The 9,594-nt window shown below is 40.6% G+C and overlaps 1 pseudogene; it reads left to right on the forward strand.

The window, feature by feature from the left end:
• Positions 1-269: 269 nt before the first annotated feature.
• LOC133918037 (uncharacterized) lies at positions 270-2,510 on the forward strand (annotated as a pseudogene).
• The last annotated feature ends 7,084 nt before the right edge of the window (positions 2,511-9,594 follow it).

Here is a 9,594-nt window from a genome sequence, read left to right on the forward strand (position 1 = left end):
CCCGTTCGGCCTCCCTGGCGGCGCATACATCCCGAAGGCGCCTCTCCGTTCGGTCTCCCCGGCGTCGCAACTCTCCAGAAGGCACCTCCCGTTCGGCCTCCCCGGCGACTCCTCCCTCCCAACGTCGCCTCCCGTTCGGTCTCCCTAGTGGCGCCTCCCCATATATATCTCTCTCTCTCTCTGTTCGCCCCCGGGAAAGTCACGGTCGGCCAATCCGGTTCCCCCCTTCTCTCCCCAATTTCGACGAGCTAGCCGGTGGTTAGGGGAGGATGGAGCCAATCGATGTTGAAGATGCGGAGCAAACCCTCGCCCAAGCCCTTGCCTACCGGGATGCATTGGCCAAAGACACTATGCTGGCGACGCAGGGTGGCTCGTCTTTGCCCGGCGCGGCAGGTCCCTTCGGCGCGGGCAGAATCCCGGCGTGGGCTGTGCCTGGCGCTGCAGCCCCGGCGCCTGTGGACTCACCGGAGGTTTCCCCGGCGTTGCTACGGCGTGTGAGGTGCGACTCGGCTGTACATCAAGGCGCGGTCGTCGGTTTTTCGCTTGGAGCGCCGGGCGCCCCAGCCGTTGCGGATGGCTCCCCTGCTGCACGGCGAGGGAAACGTCCGTACAAGGCACCGCGTCCATCTTCCGCGACTGGTGGCCATGATGCCGACACGGCCACGGTAGCGAACGACGGCGAGGTGGACACTGCTGCGCATGTGAACACCAGCAACAAGGTAATCTTGCCCTGTCTGTATATATGGATTTGAGTTAGTTAATTTCAGCATCCATTGAGTACTGAGTTGATTCTATGGATCCATGATTCGAAATAATGTGTGCATGCAACATTGGTAGACCTTGTGTTTAATCTTCTGGATGAATGGCAGTGAAGCATACAATCTGGTATTGCAGCACACACGCACTGTCTCATGTTAACCATCATTTGGCTCATGGTCAATTCTGGTATTGCAGCACACACGCAATGTCTCAATTTTGGTATTGCAGCATACACGCAGTGTCGCAATTTTCGTATTGTAGCACACACGCAATGTCTCAATTTTGGTATTGCAGCACACACACAGTGTCTCAATTTTCGTATTGCAGCACACACGCATTGTAAGCTTGTATGAATTCAATTATATGGATTTGATCCTGGTAGGACTTGGTATGCTGAATTTGCAAGCAGGTGTTAGCTGATAAACTAGTGTTGATTGGTGTTTACTCCTAATACCTGGTAGGACTTGGTATGCTGAGTTTGCAAGCTGTTATTTGTTTGAACTTGGATGGTCATGAATTCAGTTAGATGATTTGATCCTGGTAGGAACTTGGAGGTGTTAGCTGATAAACTTGTGCTGACTGGTGTTTACTCCTACTTAGTGTTTCCTCCTACTGAGTTTGCAAGCTGTTTAGGATGGCCATGAATTCAGTTAGATGTTCAGATTGTATGAATTCAGTTTGCAATTTTTTATATATATGCTGATTTTGACATCTTTAACACATGTATGGAAGCATCTTTTATATTTCTCTTTGTCTATTTTGTTAATTGGAGTACAATTACTTACAAATTGAATCTGTCACCTATGATTATAACATCAAGTTACCTCTATATCTGTGTTGTACCGAATAGAAAGAGAATTTTGACAAAGCAGATTGGTCCTCCTCGAACATTAGGACTTTTTGTGAAATTTGTATTGAAGAAATATGGGCTGAGAATAGGCCTATAGGGCTCATGACTAATAGGGGCTACCAGAATATTGTTGTTAAGTACTTGCAAAGGACAGGGTTGCGTTACTCTAGAACACAATTGAAGAACCGATGGGATTTACTCAAAGCCTTGTATAGCTTTTGGCTAGGCCTTCTCAAAGATACCGGCCTTGGATGAGATGAAGCTAAAGGAATTGTTTATGCAAGCGATGATTATTGGAAAAAAGTCACCAAGGTAACAATTATGTGATAAAACATATGTAATACAAAAAATATGTGTATTGTATGTACTGTTTATACTAAAGGTTCCTTACGTTTTTTTCAGGGACATTCAGAATGGAAGAAGCTGTAGCATGATCCATCGGAGTGTGAAGAACTGATGAAGGAAATGTTCGGTGTTGTTGCTGTTGATGGTTCTTATTCTACAATACCTGGTGAGGATGATGGAGGTGTGGTTGGAGAAGGGGTCGGTGACACACATGCAGGACATGGTTCATTGGAGACCATTTCAAAGGGTACCAATCCATTGAAGCGCGGTTTAAGTAGCACGATTAATAGCTCACAAAAGGTACCTAAGAACCCCATGGTTAAGGTAATGAAGGGCATTCATTCTACTTTGGAGAACAACTGTGCTATTGCAAATAAGGTGATGCAAGGTGAATTTAGGTATAATTCAATTAAAGAAGTGATGGACTTGGTTGTGGAGTGCGGGGCAATAGAAGGAAGTGTAGGGCATTTTATGGCAACCCAACTATTTGTGAAACCTGAACACCGTGATATGTTCAAAACCTTTACCACTAAGGAAGGAAGGCTAAGTTGGTTGAAGAGGTGGTGTACGAAGGAAGGCTTGGTGTAGAAATCTACTACTAGAGTTGAGCGATTTATGTTAGAAGTGATTTTATCTACTTTATGTTGCCTATGTAATTTATTGCTTCAACCTATATGGGGCAGTATTTGATTTCCATGAACTTATGTACCTTATGTTGGCTATGTAATATTATTTGTTTCAACTATTTGTGTGACAATATTTGTTCCAATGTATGTAGATGCACTTGTATGGAAGTGATGATGACGATGATGAAACTTTTTTGGTTGCACACAATCAACTAGATATGATGCAACAATATAGAGCCATTACTTGCGCAATTGGTATGTACTATACTAATACTTATTTGAACAAGTTAGAGAGGATTGAACCTATTCTTTCGGGTCATGATTGGGTTATGAAGACCCTTAATGTTCCAAAAGATTGTTATGGCATGTTCAAGATGAGTAGATCTCTTTTTGATAGATTGCATAACTTGTTGGTGTCAACTTATGGTTTGAAGTCAAGTAGCAAGATGAGTTCTATTGAAGCTTTAGGCATGTTTTTATGGACTGTTGGGGCTCCTCAGTCATTTACTCAAGTGAAGAACCGATTTGCAAGGTCAAAAGAAACAATTAGTAGGAAATTCAATGAAGTGTTAGAAAGTGTTTACCTTCTCTCAATAGATATTGTCAAACCTAGAGACCCAAACTTCTCGACGATTCATCCAAGACTTCTAAGTTCTCAGTTCACGCCTCATTTCAATAACTGCATAGGTGCAATAGATGGAACTCATATACCAGCTGTTGTGCCTTCGGCAAAAGTGGTTCAACATGTGGGTCGGCATGGATATTCTATTCAAAATGTGTTGGTGATATGCGACTTTGATATGAGGTTCACTTTCGTTGTTGCGGGATGGCCGGGATCGGTACATGATATGAGGGTGTTCAATGATGCTTTACATAAATATGCTGCTCAATTCCCACATCCTCCACATGGTATAGTAACATTTTATCTGGTTATCATTTCACTAGATTACGAAATTAACCTATGTCTCACGGTGTGTTATTTTGGTTTTAGGAAAATTTTACCTAGTTGACTCTGGATATCCGAACCGACCTGGTTTCTTGCTCCATACAAAGGGACCAAGTACCACTTACCGGAGTTTCAGAATGGTCCACGTCCAAGTGGCAAGAAGGATGTATTCAACCACTTGCATTCATCTCTTCGTAATATGATTGAACGCTCATTTGGTGTTTTGAAGATGAAGTGGAGAATTTTATTGGACTTGTCAAGTTATCCTATGCGCAAGCAAACTAAAATAATACATACATGCATGACTCTTCATAACTTCATTCGAGATAGTGCTTTGGGTGATGAAGAGTTTGACCGGTGTGATCGAGATGAACACTACATGCCGATGCCTTCATCTCAGGGGAGTGCAAGTCAATTGGGAGATGAAGAGGGAGGCATGAATGCCTTTCGTGATAATATTGCTAATGCTCTATTTGCTAGGAGAGAGTAATTTGTTTGTGAGAGCATATTTGTAAGGACAAAATTTAACGGATGCATGAGTGATTTATCCTTTGACATTTATACACACATATTAACTTGTTTCCACTTCAATATGCTATGATGTGAGGTATTAGGAAATTAATTTTATATCTTACAAATGTTCTGCTGATCCAATTGAATATTTACTGTGTCACTAAAGAAAAAACAAGTCACCTAAAATAGTTGAGGGCATTGCAGACTTTACACATTAAAAAACAATAATCCAGACTCCAATAATCCAGATTGCCAAACAGCTTACAACTTATTTACCTACAACTTATCATAATCCAGCTTATTATAATCCACCATCTATAAGCTGCTTATTATAATCTTAAGCTGAAACAAATAGACCCTTAGTCTTAAGAGATGATAGATTATCGCATGAAGACAAGTATGGTATTTCAAGGAGATCATCACAAGATGTAGATGTATTAACCTTAACTACTTCAATAGTAATCAATTCATTTAAGCTAGAATCAATAGCATCATAAGCAACTTCAAGTTCTTGATATTTGAATTTTAGGTCCATATGCTCAAGTTTTAGCTTCTTGTTACTAGCCTCAAGTGATTTTTTAGAAGTAATTATTTCATCATGTTTCTTATGCAAATCATTGTACTTAGTAAGTATTTATCATGATTAGAGCTAAGCTTGGTATTGACATTCTCAAGAGACTTAATCTTAGCCTTTTGCTTCTTGATGATAATAGCATAATCATTCATTAGTTTGGATAGATCACTAGGAGATAGACCATCATCATCACTACTACTATCATCATCACTACTCACCTTGTTACCTTTTGCCATAAGCCACATAGGTGGTGGTGGAAGTGGTGGTTCTTCATTGGTAATGATGAGGCCCGCAAAATCATTATCTTCATCATCACTTGAATCATCGCTTGAGCTTTCGCGAAGACCTATTCACCAACAATATATGCATTGCGGTCTTCACCCTTCTTGTTGAAAAACTTCTTCTTTAAGTGATTGTCTTGGCTCTTCTTCTTGTGCTTGTCCTCATCCTCACTTGCTTCAATCTTCTTGCCCTTGTTCTTGCTCTTGTTGTTGGGATGAGAGCAATCATATGACATGTGGCCAGGTTCACCATAATTGTAGAACCTCTTCTTCTCTTTGCTACTGAACTTGTCAAATTTCTTTGGAAGAAATTTGCTCTTCTTTGGATTATAGTTGTAGCCCTTCTTGTTGAACTTGGAGATCATCCGTGTAGTTCTTCTCATGAAAAGAGCTAGCTCGGTGTTGGAGTCGGAGTCACCATCATCTTCATCTTTATCACTTTCACTTGATGATGTAAGCTTGATCTTCTTCTTCTTCTTATCACTTTTTGCCTTGAGAGCAAAGTTCTTCTTGGTTGATGATTCTTCTTAATCACCAAATAAGAATATTTCATGAGCTCTTATCTTTTCAACGGTATCGGTGACGGTCATGTCATTGATATCCTGCTCATCAAGAAGAAATATGACAATATTGTATTGTGGCTTAGGAAACACCATTAATATCCTGCGGATAATATCTCCTTTAGACAATTGAGTTAGTTCAAGAGAATTGATTTCTTCCACAAGCATATTCATGCGAGAGTATATGTCACTGTATAGCTCATTAGAAAACATCTTGAATTGATTGAGAGTGTTCATTAGCACATAATATCTCTTCTTCCAGATTTTCTTAGACCCTTCATGAATTTCACAAAGGCCAGTCCAAATACCATGAGCTAATTCCTTACTTCTCACTCTTGAATAGACTTCTTCACTAATTCCCTCAAATATGATATTTCTAGCTTTAGCATTCCACCTAACTTGTTGCTCGAAAAATGGTTGATTAAACCCAATGAAGGTGGCAAGCCAAACTTCAGGAGAAATCGCCTCAAGATAGCTCACAATGCAAACTTTTCAATAAATAAAGTTCTTTCCCTTGAATTTTGGCACACTACCACAATTCCCTGGAGTCATTGCTCTAGGATTTTAAGTCTATCAAGAGCACGAGGCTCTGATACCAATTGAAATGATCTAAAGGCCCTAGAAGGGGGGGTGAATAGGGCTATAATCAAACTTTAAAACAACTATTGATTTCTAGAACAAGGAGCAACATTAGCCAGGAGCAACATTAGCCTAGAAGAAGAAAATGCATCTATTCGAGCAAGCAAGCTAGAACATAGAGAACAAATAGGCAAGCATATAACTTAAGAGTAAATTGAAAACTTGAAACTTGCATAAAAGTACATGCTAGAAGTAAATTGCGGAATAGAAAGAGAGTGGGAAAAGAGGACACCGATTTTTTTCGAGGTATCGAAGAGTTGACACTCTCCTCTAATCCTCGTTGGAGCATCCACGCAACGATATCGCTCCCCTTGGGTCACCAAGACTCAAGTGCTTACTAGTGATTGCCATTTCTTCATCTCCGAATTGGCGGGTATCAAACCAAGTATAAGCTCTTCCCGATGCTCCTACAAGAACTCCAAGAGCTCACCGAGAACACCTCCAATAACCACGACCATCTAGGTATTGCCAATTACCAAGAGTAACAAGCTAAGTGGTTCACTTGATCCCTATTAAGCGTAAACAATAGCTAGATGCACACTCTTGCTTTTGAAGCACTAATAAAGTCCTTAACCTTAAATTAGGGACATGAAAATCAACTCAAGTGTCCTCCCTTACTTCTTGATGACACATACAGTGTATGAACTCCTCTAGGTTGCAAGAGAGGCGAAAGAAACCGAGTGAGGGGGTATATATAGGCTAGAGGTCCAAATCTAGCCATTGCCCAACCACCCACACTTTCTGCGAACACCGGATGGTCCGGTGCATACACCATTGCACACACCGGATAATTCAGTGAGTAACCTTTTCTAAAAACTGGCCTGTCAGTTGTTAGTAGCTGTTGCCTGAAAAGCTCCGGTGTTCTTCATACCACTTCACCAAACAATCCAGTGAGTTCATTTCCCATGCACAGAGACACCAAGTCTGAAAATGCTTTGGTGTGTTGCACATCTCAACACCAGACCATCCGGTGCCTTGAATTTCAATTCCTTCGAAAATTCCAATTTTCTATTAAATGCTCCAGTGGTCATCTTCTCTGTACACCGGACAAACTGGTGTATTTAACTTCAATTTTTCTCAGAAAATGTCCCTTCTGTTAAATACTCTGGTGCACATATTTACCATCATCGGATAATTCGGTGAGGTCATTTAGCTTCTGCTTAGAATAGAAATACTCTTCAGCAAAATCAGCCACAAATTGAAGGCAACTTTGAACCTAACCTTCATGTGGGAATGATGTAGTTTTCGAAGAATCTTGCTTATGTTCTCGATTCATTTGCAGGAAAAGCCTTCTTGGCAAGGTCAATCGTGTCTTGGCACGGTTGATAACCACGGAGTAGTGGTGTAGTGGTTGCGAGGGTTCTCGATACGTTCTGTTCGGAGCCTTTGGATCATCAACGTCGAAGCTCCACCAATTGACTTATCATATTACCTTTCAGAAGATCAGGTGTTCCCTCACCATAAACTATACCTAATGAGTTCTACCTCAAACCAAATAAAGTCGTGTATTCCAAAAGATGATTCCAAGTAGATGTACAGAGCACATGCAGTCAATTTCACATGAGAAAGTAGATCAAGCAAATTGGCACAAGTAGAAAGTATGAACTCAAGAATAGTCAAACCAAGAGAGGAGACGCGTGATTTGTTTCCCGAAGTTCGGACACCTCCATTTGAGGTTCTTACGTCTCCGTTGAGGAAGCTCGATCACACTTAAGTCAGATCTTTTTCAACTATTTTCCTCACCTAGGCAACTTCACCGCGCCCCTTGGGTTTACTCTTGATTTTTTTTCCCTTGTGTAGGCGTATCGGGCCTTCACAAACTTCTTGCAGCATACCACAAGTTTGGATGCTCGCCGGTGACTCCTTGCCGTCTAGGAGACCTTGATCTCCAAGAGTAACAAACACAATTGAATATTTGCTTTCTATAAATTCAAGTGCTCAAAGAATGAAGTTTAGCTCACTTGCACTCAATCTTTCAATCTCTCGAACGAACTCACTTCTCTTCTCAAATCTCACACTAAATTAGAGAGGGAGAGCTCAAATGGCTTTGGCTTTGAGTATATTCATGGGGTGCACCAGCAGCAGCCAAAGGAGGGGTGAGGGGGTATATATACCCAATCTCCCAAAACTAGTCATTACAATGAATTCTGGCTCAATCCGGAATATCGGGATTCATCCGGAAGTTTTGGATTGCCCTGAGTTAGCTTCACTCAGAACCTCGACGATTTCACAGAATTTGAAGGTTCTGGATTCACTCGGAACTTCCGAGTCCAAAACTTAGTTCAACCAGAGGACCCCAACCAGAAACAATCCGAACCTTCTGAATATCATGTCCAGAATCCGGAGGTTCCGGAACTTCCAAGTCTAGAAAGAATTTTCACCCGAGAACCCTATTTCAAAGAAAATCCAGAGTTTCCTGCTATCTGAAACTTTTGTATCACTCTGAAACATCCGAGTACAGTTAACATACTAGAGTTTTCCGATGCTCGTGGGGCATTTTGTGTCTATCATCTTTAGGCTAAATTGACACTTTGAGCATTGAGACATAAACAAAACTATATGTTGCATCCCTCTTAATTGAACGACATTTTTATACTCAAATTCAAATAGAAAATCTATACCAATAGGAACACCCTCATACCATATTCTTTCTTCACCTAGTGAGGTGCCAATGTCAAAGTCATTTCTTCGTTGAGACTATTCACCTGATCATGATTCATTGAGCATATTAGTCCCATATTATTTATATCTTTGCCTTGAGTAACGTCCACTTTGGATTTTGGCTTAATATTCATCAATTCATAAAGTTTAACCTCTTCTATCTTTAAGCCGCTTGATGTCCTTCAATATATGAAATCCAATCTTTGCTCTTCAATCCATGTCTTCTTGCATTCTTCATGTGATTGATGCAAATCACTCATAGCTGCCCATGGCCTCGCAAGGTCCATTGGTGCAAAGCCTTCACTCGCCTTTCACCATCATATTAGTCCTTCGACGCCATGCCCTTTATTTGCCCTTCATCACTAGATAGTCCATCACAGCCGAGTATTACTTACCCTTCACCGTCTTGTCATAGAAAGTCAATTTGTATCCGACATCTTTAATTTCTTCACTTTATCATTTTAATCATCACTTGATCTTCGAAAGCTCATTGAAACTCTCTTGATATCTTCTCATGCACCAAGTGTGGAGAACTTCTATTTTTCACATCATCTTCATATAGTTCACCATCAAGCATCAAATATATAAGTTGTCTACTAAACTTGTTTTAACCTTACTCTTCCAACTTGCCATATTGAATATCTTAATTCAACTCATGTTTTCTTATGTAACCTAACTCTAACTCACTTTTAAAACATAAAGCACATGTGTTAATCCATAAAACACAACTGATAATATCATATTTTTAGTCACTTAATCTGCACAAGTGATTTTATCTTCATCCTTCTTGTCAACCTTATTGAGTTTTTCCTTTATCTTATAAGCATCACTAGAACTCAA

Source organism: Phragmites australis, chromosome 5 (assembly GCF_958298935.1).
Source record: "Phragmites australis chromosome 5, lpPhrAust1.1, whole genome shotgun sequence".
Taxonomy (NCBI): Eukaryota; Viridiplantae; Streptophyta; class Magnoliopsida; order Poales; family Poaceae; genus Phragmites; species Phragmites australis.